At 45.8% G+C, this 14,470-nt stretch overlaps 6 non-coding genes across 6 annotated transcripts; all 6 read left to right on the plus strand.

Moving 5' to 3' along the window:
* Positions 1–1,528: 1,528 nt before the first annotated feature.
* On the plus strand, positions 1,529–1,719 carry LOC130338320 (U2 spliceosomal RNA). The gene has a single exon (XR_008879038.1). It is a non-coding gene; the product is annotated as a U2 spliceosomal RNA (small nuclear RNA).
* Positions 1,720–3,812: 2,093 nt separating this feature from the next.
* Positions 3,813–4,003, plus strand: LOC130338298 (U2 spliceosomal RNA). Its single transcript, XR_008879026.1, has one exon. It is a non-coding gene; the product is annotated as a U2 spliceosomal RNA (small nuclear RNA).
* Positions 4,004–6,091: 2,088 nt separating this feature from the next.
* On the plus strand, positions 6,092–6,282 carry LOC130338332 (U2 spliceosomal RNA). The gene has a single exon (XR_008879049.1). It is a non-coding gene; the product is annotated as a U2 spliceosomal RNA (small nuclear RNA).
* Positions 6,283–8,369: 2,087 nt separating this feature from the next.
* LOC130338345 (U2 spliceosomal RNA) lies at positions 8,370–8,560 on the plus strand. The gene has a single exon (XR_008879060.1). It is a non-coding gene; the product is annotated as a U2 spliceosomal RNA (small nuclear RNA).
* A 2,092-nt stretch (positions 8,561–10,652) lies between these two features.
* LOC130338357 (U2 spliceosomal RNA) lies at positions 10,653–10,843 on the plus strand. The gene has a single exon (XR_008879071.1). It is a non-coding gene; the product is annotated as a U2 spliceosomal RNA (small nuclear RNA).
* A 2,091-nt stretch (positions 10,844–12,934) lies between these two features.
* LOC130338263 (U2 spliceosomal RNA) lies at positions 12,935–13,125 on the plus strand. Its single transcript, XR_008878994.1, has one exon. It is a non-coding gene; the product is annotated as a U2 spliceosomal RNA (small nuclear RNA).
* The last annotated feature ends 1,345 nt before the right edge of the window (positions 13,126–14,470 follow it).

The following is a 14,470-nucleotide window of genomic DNA, read 5'->3' on the forward strand; positions in this document are numbered from 1 at the left end:
TGCTTCCAGCCATCCATTGCACTAATGGATTGGTCATCAGCTGGCTGTCTATGTCCCGCATCAATATAGACCAAAGTACAGAGGGTTAGGCTATGCTATTGTGCACCTACCTGATGCATCAGAAGGTGCGAGGCCCTTGCTAAATTCTGTGCACAGACTTTGAGATCTATGCTTTAGACTGTATCTAAACCTGCTCCAACATGGACTGACATTCTGGCCTACTTTCAGCCGATGCGACTTGTCTGTCGCTGAACAGTCGCTTTTTATGTATTCAGCACCTATGTATAATGTTGTAAAAATGCTCTAGAAGCTAAAGTCGCAGAAATGTCACACATATTTGGCCTGCAACTTTCTGTGCGACAAATTCAGACAGGAAAAATCAGTATAAATCCTTAGAAAATTATCCCCCAGTGTCTCCATCTGCTGGCGGTATTGAATAAGCATTGCTGCACTGATGGGGTATGCATTAGACGAAAAAAAAGAAGAAAAAGAAGAATAATACGCCCAGAAAAGAGGCGAAAAGGAGAAAAACGTAAAAAAACGTGAAAAAAAAGTAAGAGGAAGAGAAGGGAAAAAAAGGTGGAAATGGGTTTAAAAGTGATTTCGGCGGAGAAATATATATATATATATATATATATATATATATATATATATATGCGCACACACACACATAGATATAAACGTATTCTCCGTTGAGATATTGCAGCCGCTGCTGTGTCCAGGCCCAGGAGCCTTAGCACTGTGCTGTGATGTCACTCAATACCACTGACATCACTAGGTGTAAACAACATCTCTCCTTTGCTGTGTATGTGACTATGGAGCTGTTTGGTGATGTCGTCTATTACGGCCTTCATAGAAGCAACAGGAGATTGTTGCATCCATCTTGAACCCTCAGAACTACAGTGCTATGATGTCACTCACTTCCACAGGCCTTGCAGAGTGTAAACAACAACAACCCAGCTTTGTTGTGTATGTAACCAAAGGGATTTGTGATGTCACCTAGAACCTTCACAGCAGCGACAGCTTTATGAGGAGCATCAGCACTGCTCTGCCTGAGCAGAACCATCACCGCCATAGGTTGTCAAATAACCCGGATTTAACCCACACAGGTAAGTCCAATGGGGTGCAGGCATGTCCTCTATGCTTACAGCTTCCCGTGGGTGTTGGTTTGATACCGTTTGGGGACAGCCAAGGAGGCATCTGCAGGCAACAAAGGTAGGTGTGTGCTTGTGTGTGTGTTTCCTATGCAGATCCTAAGCCCAGTGTCACATGCAAGTAGGAGGAGTAAGAAGGGTTCCTGGCAAATCCGGGTTATGGATTGCATTTAAAAAGGCCCCGTGGGAGTGCAATGGGCCCCTGTCTTGCTGCTTAGCAATAATGGTATGGGTTTAGGTTCTGCTGTGTGTACTGGTGGTTGACTGCCCCCCAGCCCAGAGTGTGCATGGAAAATTGTCTGGCAGCCTCCCTGACAGCAAGCAGTGATAGTGCCCATGAAGGGGACCTTGTTGGGCCCGCCCCTTTCACGGTTATCGCTTCTCGGCCTTTTGGCTAAGATCAAGTGTAGTATCTGTTCTTATCAGTTTAATATCTGATACGTCCCCTATCTGGGGACCATATATTAAATGGATTTTTGAGAACGGGGGCCGATTTCGAAGCTTGCTTCCGTCGCCCTATGCATTGACCCGATATGGCAGTATCTTCGGGTACAGTGCACCACCCCCTTACAGGGTTAAAAAGAAAGATTCCTACTTTCATTGCTACCTGCTTGCTGGCTAGCCAGCTAGCCAGCCCTGTGGGCCTTGCTGCTGCTGCAGCCAATAAACAAAAGGTGGTGCTGCTGCTGCTTCTGCTGCTTCTGCTTCTGCTTGTGTCTGGCCCCTGTTGGAGCGTCCAGGCACAGGACTTCTGCTGCTGCTGACTAAATGGCCTCCTTAATTGGATCATTTGAGTAGCCAGCACACCTGTGCAGGTAGGGCATGACATGATAGGCAGCTGCCTTGATAGCGGGTGGGTGCTGAATGTTCCTAATTGACAAAATAAGATTAATGCTTATGAAGAAATATAAAATCTCATCCCTTCCCCAATATCGCGCCACACCCCTACCCCTTAATTCCCTGGTTGAACGTGATGGACATATGTCTTTTTTCGACCGTACTAACTATGTAACTATGTAACATAACATGGGGGGGGGGGGGTCTCCTGGCTGTTCACACAGGTGTGTCATTGCTGTACATTGACCATGCATTGCTTCTGTGGTATTGCAAAGGCAAAGACAAATGCTTCCAGCCATCCATTGCACTAATGGATTGGTCATCAGCTGGCTGTCTATGTCCCGCATCAATATAGACCAAAGTACAGAGGGTTAGGCTATGCTATTGTGCACCTACCTGATGCATCAGAAGGTGCGAGGCCCTTGCTAAATTCTGTGCACAGACTTTGAGATCTATGCTTTAGACTGTATCTAAACCTGCTCCAACATGGACTGACATTCTGGCCTACTTTCAGCCGATGCGACTTGTCTGTCGCTGAACAGTCGCTTTTTATGTATTCAGCACCTATGTATAATGTTGTAAAAATGCTCTAGAAGCTAAAGTCGCAGAAATGTCACACATATTTGGCCTGCAACTTTCTGTGCGACAAATTCAGACAGGAAAAATCAGTATAAATCCTTAGAAAATTATCCCCCAGTGTCTCCATCTGCTGGCGGTATTGAATAAGCATTGCTGCACTGATGGGGTATGCATTAGACGAAAAAAAAGAAGAAAAAGAAGAATAATACGCCCAGAAAAGAGGCGAAAAGGAGAAAAACGTAAAAAAACGTGAAAAAAAAGTAAGAGGAAGAGAAGGGAAAAAAAGGTGGAAATGGGTTTAAAAGTGATTTCGGCGGAGAATATATATATATATATATATATATATATATATATATATATATATATATATGCGCACACACACACATAGATATAAACGTATTCTCCGTTGAGATATTGCAGCCGCTGCTGTGTCCAGGCCCAGGAGCCTTAGCACTGTGCTGTGATGTCACTCAATACCACTGACATCACTAGGTGTAAACAACATCTCTCCTTTGCTGTGTATGTGACTATGGAGCTGTTTGGTGATGTCGTCTATTACGGCCTTCATAGAAGCAACAGGAGATTGTTGCATCCATCTTGAACCCTCAGAACTACAGTGCTATGATGTCACTCACTTCCACAGGCCTTGCAGAGTGTAAACAACAACAACCCAGCTTTGTTGTGTATGTAACCAAAGGGATTTGTGATGTCACCTAGAACCTTCACAGCAGCGACAGCTTTATGAGGAGCATCAGCACTGCTCTGCCTGAGCAGAACCATCACCGCCATAGGTTGTCAAATAACCCGGATTTAACCCACACAGGTAAGTCCAATGGGGTGCAGGCATGTCCTCTATGCTTACAGCTTCCCGTGGGTGTTGGTTTGATACCGTTTGGGGACAGCCAAGGAGGCATCTGCAGGCAACAAAGGTAGGTGTGTGCTTGTGTGTGTGTTTCCTATGCAGATCCTAAGCCCAGTGTCACATGCAAGTAGGAGGAGTAAGAAGGGTTCCTGGCAAATCCGGGTTATGGATTGCATTTAAAAAGGCCCCGTGGGAGTGCAATGGGCCCCTGTCTTGCTGCTTAGCAATAATGGTATGGGTTTAGGTTCTGCTGTGTGTACTGGTGGTTGACTGCCCCCCAGCCCAGAGTGTGCATGGAAAATTGTCTGGCAGCCTCCCTGACAGCAAGCAGTGATAGTGCCCATGAAGGGGACCTTGTTGGGCCCGCCCCTTTCACGGTTATCGCTTCTCGGCCTTTTGGCTAAGATCAAGTGTAGTATCTGTTCTTATCAGTTTAATATCTGATACGTCCACTATCTGGGGACCATATATTAAATGGATTTTTGAGAACGGGGGCCGATTTCGAAGCTTGCTTCCGTCGCCCTATGCATTGACCCGATATGGCAGTATCTTCGGGTACAGTGCACCACCCCCTTACAGGGTTAAAAAGAAAGATTCCTACTTTCATTGCTACCTGCTTGCTGGCTAGCCAGCTAGCCAGCCCTGTGGGCCTTGCTGCTGCTGCAGCCAATAAACAAAAGGTGGTGCTGCTGCTGCTTCTGCTTCTGCTTGTGTCTGGCCCCTGTTGGAGCGTCCAGGCACAGGACTTCTGCTGCTGCTGACTAAATGGCCTCCTTAATTGGATCATTTGAGTAGCCAGCACACCTGTGCAGGTAGGGCATGACATGATAGGCAGCTGCCTTGATAGCGGGTGGGTGCTGAATGTTCCTAATTGACAAAATAAGATTAATGCTTATGAAGAAATATAAAATCTCATCCCTTCCCCAATATCGCGCCACACCCTTACCCCTTAATTCCCTGGTTGAACGTGATGGACATATGTCTTTTTTCGACCGTACTAACTATGTAACTATGTAACATAACATGGGGGGGGGGGGGGGGTCTCCTGGCTGTTCACACAGGTGTGTCATTGCTGTACATTGACCATGCATTGCTTCTGTGGTATTGCAAAGGCAAAGACAAATGCTTCCAGCCATCCATTGCACTAATGGATTGGTCATCAGCTGGCTGTCTATGTCCCGCATCAATATAGACCAAAGTACAGAGGGTTAGGCTATGCTATTGTGCACCTACCTGATGCATCAGAAGGTGCGAGGCCCTTGCTAAATTCTGTGCACAGACTTTGAGATCTATGCTTTAGACTGTATCTAAACCTGCTCCAACATGGACTGACATTCTGGCCTACTTTCAGCCGATGCGACTTGTCTGTCGCTGAACAGTCGCTTTTTATGTATTCAGCACCTATGTATAATGTTGTAAAAATGCTCTAGAAGCTAAAGTCGCAGAAATGTCACACATATTTGGCCTGCAACTTTCTGTGCGACAAATTCAGACAGGAAAAATCAGTATAAATCCTTAGAAAATTATCCCCCAGTGTCTCCATCTGCTGGCGGTATTGAATAAGCATTGCTGCACTGATGGGGTATGCATTAGACGAAAAAAAAGAAGAAAAAGAAGAATAATACGCCCAGAAAAGAGGCGAAAAGGAGAAAAACGTAAAAAAACGTGAAAAAAAAGTAAGAGGAAGAGAAGGGAAAAAAAGGTGGAAATGGGTTTAAAAGTGATTTCGGCGGAGAAATATATATATATATATATATATATATATATATATATATATATATATATATGCGCACACACACACATAGATATAAACGTATTCTCCGTTGAGATATTGCAGCCGCTGCTGTGTCCAGGCCCAGGAGCCTTAGCACTGTGCTGTGATGTCACTCAATACCACTGACATCACTAGGTGTAAACAACATCTCTCCTTTGCTGTGTATGTGACTATGGAGCTGTTTGGTGATGTCGTCTATTACGGCCTTCATAGAAGCAACAGGAGATTGTTGCATCCATCTTGAACCCTCAGAACTACAGTGCTATGATGTCACTCACTTCCACAGGCCTTGCAGAGTGTAAACAACAACAACCCAGCTTTGTTGTGTATGTAACCAAAGGGATTTGTGATGTCACCTAGAACCTTCACAGCAGCGACAGCTTTATGAGGAGCATCAGCACTGCTCTGCCTGAGCAGAACCATCACCGCCATAGGTTGTCAAATAACCCGGATTTAACCCACACAGGTAAGTCCAATGGGGTGCAGGCATGTCCTCTATGCTTACAGCTTCCCGTGGGTGTTGGTTTGATACCGTTTGGGGACAGCCAAGGAGGCATCTGCAGGCAACAAAGGTAGGTGTGTGCTTGTGTGTGTGTTTCCTATGCAGATCCTAAGCCCAGTGTCACATGCAAGTAGGAGGAGTAAGAAGGGTTCCTGGCAAATCCGGGTTATGGATTGCATTTAAAAAGGCCCCGTGGGAGTGCAATGGGCCCCTGTCTTGCTGCTTAGCAATAATGGTATGGGTTTAGGTTCTGCTGTGTGTACTGGTGGTTGACTGCCCCCCAGCCCAGAGTGTGCATGGAAAATTGTCTGGCAGCCTCCCTGACAGCAAGCAGTGATAGTGCCCATGAAGGGGACCTTGTTGGGCCCGCCCCTTTCACGGTTATCGCTTCTCGGCCTTTTGGCTAAGATCAAGTGTAGTATCTGTTCTTATCAGTTTAATATCTGATACGTCCCCTATCTGGGGACCATATATTAAATGGATTTTTGAGAACGGGGGCCGATTTCGAAGCTTGCTTCCGTCGCCCTATGCATTGACCCGATATGGCAGTATCTTCGGGTACAGTGCACCACCCCCTTACAGGGTTAAAAAGAAAGATTCCTACTTTCATTGCTACCTGCTTGCTGGCTAGCCAGCTAGCCAGCCCTGTGGGCCTTGCTGCTGCTGCAGCCAATAAACAAAAGGTGGTGCTGCTGCTGCTTCTGCTGCTTCTGCTTCTGCTTGTGTCTGGCCCCTGTTGGAGCGTCCAGGCACAGGACTTCTGCTGCTGCTGACTAAATGGCCTCCTTAATTGGATCATTTGAGTAGCCAGCACACCTGTGCAGGTAGGGCATGACATGATAGGCAGCTGCCTTGATAGCGGGTGGGTGCTGAATGTTCCTAATTGACAAAATAAGATTAATGCTTATGAAGAAATATAAAATCTCATCCCTTCCCCAATATCGCGCCACACCCCTACCCCTTAATTCCCTGGTTGAACGTGATGGACATATGTCTTTTTTCGACCGTACTAACTATGTAACTATGTAACATAACATGGGGGGGGGGGGTCTCCTGGCTGTTCACACAGGTGTGTCATTGCTGTACATTGACCATGCATTGCTTCTGTGGTATTGCAAAGGCAAAGACAAATGCTTCCAGCCATCCATTGCACTAATGGATTGGTCATCAGCTGGCTGTCTATGTCCCGCATCAATATAGACCAAAGTACAGAGGGTTAGGCTATGCTATTGTGCACCTACCTGATGCATCAGAAGGTGCGAGGCCCTTGCTAAATTCTGTGCACAGACTTTGAGATCTATGCTTTAGACTGTATCTAAACCTGCTCCAACATGGACTGACATTCTGGCCTACTTTCAGCCGATGCGACTTGTCTGTCGCTGAACAGTCGCTTTTTATGTATTCAGCACCTATGTATAATGTTGTAAAAATGCTCTAGAAGCTAAAGTCGCAGAAATGTCACACATATTTGGCCTGCAACTTTCTGTGCGACAAATTCAGACAGGAAAAATCAGTATAAATCCTTAGAAAATTATCCCCCAGTGTCTCCATCTGCTGGCGGTATTGAATAAGCATTGCTGCACTGATGGGGTATGCATTAGACGAAAAAAAAGAAGAAAAAGAAGAATAATACGCCCAGAAAAGAGGCGAAAAGGAGAAAAACGTAAAAAAACGTGAAAAAAAAGTAAGAGGAAGAGAAGGGAAAAAAAGGTGGAAATGGGTTTAAAAGTGATTTCGGCGGAGAAATATATATATATATATATATATATATATATATATATATATATATGCGCACACACACACATAGATATAAACGTATTCTCCGTTGAGATATTGCAGCCGCTGCTGTGTCCAGGCCCAGGAGCCTTAGCACTGTGCTGTGATGTCACTCAATACCACTGACATCACTAGGTGTAAACAACATCTCTCCTTTGCTGTGTATGTGACTATGGAGCTGTTTGGTGATGTCGTCTATTACGGCCTTCATAGAAGCAACAGGAGATTGTTGCATCCATCTTGAACCCTCAGAACTACAGTGCTATGATGTCACTCACTTCCACAGGCCTTGCAGAGTGTAAACAACAACAACCCAGCTTTGTTGTGTATGTAACCAAAGGGATTTGTGATGTCACCTAGAACCTTCACAGCAGCGACAGCTTTATGAGGAGCATCAGCACTGCTCTGCCTGAGCAGAACCATCACCGCCATAGGTTGTCAAATAACCCGGATTTAACCCACACAGGTAAGTCCAATGGGGTGCAGGCATGTCCTCTATGCTTACAGCTTCCCGTGGGTGTTGGTTTGATACCGTTTGGGGACAGCCAAGGAGGCATCTGCAGGCAACAAAGGTAGGTGTGTGCTTGTGTGTGTGTTTCCTATGCAGATCCTAAGCCCAGTGTCACATGCAAGTAGGAGGAGTAAGAAGGGTTCCTGGCAAATCCGGGTTATGGATTGCATTTAAAAAGGCCCCGTGGGAGTGCAATGGGCCCCTGTCTTGCTGCTTAGCAATAATGGTATGGGTTTAGGTTCTGCTGTGTGTACTGGTGGTTGACTGCCCCCCAGCCCAGAGTGTGCATGGAAAATTGTCTGGCAGCCTCCCTGACAGCAAGCAGTGATAGTGCCCATGAAGGGGACCTTGTTGGGCCCGCCCCTTTCACGGTTATCGCTTCTCGGCCTTTTGGCTAAGATCAAGTGTAGTATCTGTTCTTATCAGTTTAATATCTGATACGTCCCCTATCTGGGGACCATATATTAAATGGATTTTTGAGAACGGGGGCCGATTTCGAAGCTTGCTTCCGTCGCCCTATGCATTGACCCGATATGGCAGTATCTTCGGGTACAGTGCACCACCCCCTTACAGGGTTAAAAAGAAAGATTCCTACTTTCATTGCTACCTGCTTGCTGGCTAGCCAGCTAGCCAGCCCTGTGGGCCTTGCTGCTGCTGCAGCCAATAAACAAAAGGTGGTGCTGCTGCTGCTTCTGCTGCTTCTGCTTCTGCTTGTGTCTGGCCCCTGTTGGAGCGTCCAGGCACAGGACTTCTGCTGCTGCTGACTAAATGGCCTCCTTAATTGGATCATTTGAGTAGCCAGCACACCTGTGCAGGTAGGGCATGACATGATAGGCAGCTGCCTTGATAGCGGGTGGGTGCTGAATGTTCCTAATTGACAAAATAAGATTAATGCTTATGAAGAAATATAAAATCTCATCCCTTCCCCAATATCGCGCCACACCCCTACCCCTTAATTCCCTGGTTGAACGTGATGGACATATGTCTTTTTTCGACCGTACTAACTATGTAACTATGTAACATAACATGGGGGGGGGGGGTCTCCTGGCTGTTCACACAGGTGTGTCATTGCTGTACATTGACCATGCATTGCTTCTGTGGTATTGCAAAGGCAAAGACAAATGCTTCCAGCCATCCATTGCACTAATGGATTGGTCATCAGCTGGCTGTCTATGTCCCGCATCAATATAGACCAAAGTACAGAGGGTTAGGCTATGCTATTGTGCACCTACCTGATGCATCAGAAGGTGCGAGGCCCTTGCTAAATTCTGTGCACAGACTTTGAGATCTATGCTTTAGACTGTATCTAAACCTGCTCCAACATGGACTGACATTCTGGCCTACTTTCAGCCGATGCGACTTGTCTGTCGCTGAACAGTCGCTTTTTATGTATTCAGCACCTATGTATAATGTTGTAAAAATGCTCTAGAAGCTAAAGTCGCAGAAATGTCACACATATTTGGCCTGCAACTTTCTGTGCGACAAATTCAGACAGGAAAAATCAGTATAAATCCTTAGAAAATTATCCCCCAGTGTCTCCATCTGCTGGCGGTATTGAATAAGCATTGCTGCACTGATGGGGTATGCATTAGACGAAAAAAAAGAAGAAAAAGAAGAATAATACGCCCAGAAAAGAGGCGAAAAGGAGAAAAACGTAAAAAAACGTGAAAAAAAAGTAAGAGGAAGAGAAGGGAAAAAAAGGTGGAAATGGGTTTAAAAGTGATTTCGGCGGAGAATATATATATATATATATATATATATATATATATATATATATATATATATGCGCACACACACACATAGATATAAACGTATTCTCCGTTGAGATATTGCAGCCGCTGCTGTGTCCAGGCCCAGGAGCCTTAGCACTGTGCTGTGATGTCACTCAATACCACTGACATCACTAGGTGTAAACAACATCTCTCCTTTGCTGTGTATGTGACTATGGAGCTGTTTGGTGATGTCGTCTATTACGGCCTTCATAGAAGCAACAGGAGATTGTTGCATCCATCTTGAACCCTCAGAACTACAGTGCTATGATGTCACTCACTTCCACAGGCCTTGCAGAGTGTAAACAACAACAACCCAGCTTTGTTGTGTATGTAACCAAAGGGATTTGTGATGTCACCTAGAACCTTCACAGCAGCGACAGCTTTATGAGGAGCATCAGCACTGCTCTGCCTGAGCAGAACCATCACCGCCATAGGTTGTCAAATAACCCGGATTTAACCCACACAGGTAAGTCCAATGGGGTGCAGGCATGTCCTCTATGCTTACAGCTTCCCGTGGGTGTTGGTTTGATACCGTTTGGGGACAGCCAAGGAGGCATCTGCAGGCAACAAAGGTAGGTGTGTGCTTGTGTGTGTGTTTCCTATGCAGATCCTAAGCCCAGTGTCACATGCAAGTAGGAGGAGTAAGAAGGGTTCCTGGCAAATCCGGGTTATGGATTGCATTTAAAAAGGCCCCGTGGGAGTGCAATGGGCCCCTGTCTTGCTGCTTAGCAATAATGGTATGGGTTTAGGTTCTGCTGTGTGTACTGGTGGTTGACTGCCCCCCAGCCCAGAGTGTGCATGGAAAATTGTCTGGCAGCCTCCCTGACAGCAAGCAGTGATAGTGCCCATGAAGGGGACCTTGTTGGGCCCGCCCCTTTCACGGTTATCGCTTCTCGGCCTTTTGGCTAAGATCAAGTGTAGTATCTGTTCTTATCAGTTTAATATCTGATACGTCCCCTATCTGGGGACCATATATTAAATGGATTTTTGAGAACGGGGGCCGATTTCGAAGCTTGCTTCCGTCGCCCTATGCATTGACCCGATATGGCAGTATCTTCGGGTACAGTGCACCACCCCCTTACAGGGTTAAAAAGAAAGATTCCTACTTTCATTGCTACCTGCTTGCTGGCTAGCCAGCTAGCCAGCCCTGTGGGCCTTGCTGCTGCTGCAGCCAATAAACAAAAGGTGGTGCTGCTGCTGCTTCTGCTGCTTCTGCTTCTGCTTGTGTCTGGCCCCTGTTGGAGCGTCCAGGCACAGGACTTCTGCTGCTGCTGACTAAATGGCCTCCTTAATTGGATCATTTGAGTAGCCAGCACACCTGTGCAGGTAGGGCATGACATGATAGGCAGCTGCCTTGATAGCGGGTGGGTGCTGAATGTTCCTAATTGACAAAATAAGATTAATGCTTATGAAGAAATATAAAATCTCATCCCTTCCCCAATATCGCGCCACACCCCTACCCCTTAATTCCCTGGTTGAACGTGATGGACATATGTCTTTTTTCGACCGTACTAACTATGTAACTATGTAACATAACATGGGGGGGGGGGGGGTCTCCTGGCTGTTCACACAGGTGTGTCATTGCTGTACATTGACCATGCATTGCTTCTGTGGTATTGCAAAGGCAAAGACAAATGCTTCCAGCCATCCATTGCACTAATGGATTGGTCATCAGCTGGCTGTCTATGTCCCGCATCAATATAGACCAAAGTACAGAGGGTTAGGCTATGCTATTGTGCACCTACCTGATGCATCAGAAGGTGCGAGGCCCTTGCTAAATTCTGTGCACAGACTTTGAGATCTATGCTTTAGACTGTATCTAAACCTGCTCCAACATGGACTGACATTCTGGCCTACTTTCAGCCGATGCGACTTGTCTGTCGCTGAACAGTCGCTTTTTATGTATTCAGCACCTATGTATAATGTTGTAAAAATGCTCTAGAAGCTAAAGTCGCAGAAATGTCACACATATTTGGCCTGCAACTTTCTGTGCGACAAATTCAGACAGGAAAAATCAGTATAAATCCTTAGAAAATTATCCCCCAGTGTCTCCATCTGCTGGCGGTATTGAATAAGCATTGCTGCACTGATGGGGTATGCATTAGACGAAAAAAAAGAAGAAAAAGAAGAATAATACGCCCAGAAAAGAGGCGAAAAGGAGAAAAACGTAAAAAAACGTGAAAAAAAAGTAAGAGGAAGAGAAGGGAAAAAAAGGTGGAAATGGGTTTAAAAGTGATTTCGGCGGAGAAATATATATATATATATATATATATATATATATATATATATATATATGCGCACACACACACATAGATATAAACGTATTCTCCGTTGAGATATTGCAGCCGCTGCTGTGTCCAGGCCCAGGAGCCTTAGCACTGTGCTGTGATGTCACTCAATACCACTGACATCACTAGGTGTAAACAACATCTCTCCTTTGCTGTGTATGTGACTATGGAGCTGTTTGGTGATGTCGTCTATTACGGCCTTCATAGAAGCAACAGGAGATTGTTGCATCCATCTTGAACCCTCAGAACTACAGTGCTATGATGTCACTCACTTCCACAGGCCTTGCAGAGTGTAAACAACAACAACCCAGCTTTGTTGTGTATGTAACCAAAGGGATTTGTGATGTCACCTAGAACCTTCACAGCAGCGACAGCTTTATGAGGAGCATCAGCACTGCTCTGCCTGAGCAGAACCATCACCGCCATAGGTTGTCAAATAACCCGGATTTAACCCACACAGGTAAGTCCAATGGGGTGCAGGCATGTCCTCTATGCTTACAGCTTCCCGTGGGTGTTGGTTTGATACCGTTTGGGGACAGCCAAGGAGGCATCTGCAGGCAACAAAGGTAGGTGTGTGCTTGTGTGTGTGTTTCCTATGCAGATCCTAAGCCCAGTGTCACATGCAAGTAGGAGGAGTAAGAAGGGTTCCTGGCAAATCCGGGTTATGGATTGCATTTAAAAAGGCCCCGTGGGAGTGCAATGGGCCCCTGTCTTGCTGCTTAGCAATAATGGTATGGGTTTAGGTTCTGCTGTGTGTACTGGTGGTTGACTGCCCCCCAGCCCAGAGTGTGCATGGAAAATTGTCTGGCAGCCTCCCTGACAGCAAGCAGTGATAGTGCCCATGAAGGGGACCTTGTTGGGCCCGCCCCTTTCACGGTTATCGCTTCTCGGCCTTTTGGCTAAGATCAAGTGTAGTATCTGTTCTTATCAGTTTAATATCTGATACGTCCCCTATCTGGGGACCATATATTAAATGGATTTTTGAGAACGGGGGCCGATTTCGAAGCTTGCTTCCGTCGCCCTATGCATTGACCCGATATGGCAGTATCTTCGGGTACAGTGCACCACCCCCTTACAGGGTTAAAAAGAAAGATTCCTACTTTCATTGCTACCTGCTTGCTGGCTAGCCAGCTAGCCAGCCCTGTGGGCCTTGCTGCTGCTGCAGCCAATAAACAAAAGGTGGTGCTGCTGCTGCTTCTGCTGCTTCTGCTTCTGCTTGTGTCTGGCCCCTGTTGGAGCGTCCAGGCACAGGACTTCTGCTGCTGCTGACTAAATGGCCTCCTTAATTGGATCATTTGAGTAGCCAGCACACCTGTGCAGGTAGGGCATGACATGATAGGCAGCTGCCTTGATAGCGGGTGGGTGCTGAATGTTCCTAATTGACAAAATAAGATTAATGCTTATGAAGAAATATAAAATCTCATCCCTTCCCCAATATCGCGCCACACCCCTACCCCTTAATTCCCTGGTTGAACGTGATGGACATATGTCTTTTTTCGACCGTACTAACTATGTAACTATGTAACATAACATGGGGGGGGGGGGGGTCTCCTGGCTGTTCACACAGGTGTGTCATTGCTGTACATTGACCATGCATTGCTTCTGTGGTATTGCAAAGGCAAAGACAAATGCTTCCAGCCATCCATTGCACTAATGGATTGGTCATCAGCTGGCTGTCTATGTCCCGCATCAATATAGACCAAAGTACAGAGGGTTAGGCTATGCTATTGTGCACCTACCTGATGCATCAGAAGGTGCGAGGCCCTTGCTAAATTCTGTGCACAGACTTTGAGATCTATGCTTTAGACTGTATCTAAACCTGCTCCAACATGGACTGACATTCTGGCCTACTTTCAGCCGATGCGACTTGTCTGTCGCTGAACAGTCGCTTTTTATGTATTCAGCACCTATGTATAATGTTGTAAAAATGCTCTAGAAGCTAAAGTCGCAGAAATGTCACACATATTTGGCCTGCAACTTTCTGTGCGACAAATTCAGACAGGAAAAATCAGTATAAATCCTTAGAAAATTATCCCCCAGTGTCTCCATCTGCTGGCGGTATTGAATAAGCATTGCTGCACTGATGGGGTATGCATTAGACGAAAAAAAAGAAGAAAAAGAAGAATAATACGCCCAGAAAAGAGGCGAAAAGGAGAAAAACGTAAAAAAACGTGAAAAAAAAGTAAGAGGAAGAGAAGGGAAAAAAAGGTGGAAATGGGTTTAAAAGTGATTTCGGCGGAGAAATATATATATATATATATATATATATATATATATATATATGCGCACACACACACATAGATATAAACGTATTCTCCGTTGAGATATTGCAGCCGCTGCTGTGTCCAGGCCCAGGAGCCTTAGCACTGTGCTGTGATGTCACTCAATACCACTGACATCACTAGGTGTAAACAA

This window comes from Hyla sarda, unplaced genomic scaffold, assembly GCF_029499605.1.
Source record: "Hyla sarda isolate aHylSar1 unplaced genomic scaffold, aHylSar1.hap1 scaffold_517, whole genome shotgun sequence".
NCBI classification, from domain to species: domain Eukaryota; kingdom Metazoa; phylum Chordata; class Amphibia; order Anura; family Hylidae; genus Hyla; species Hyla sarda.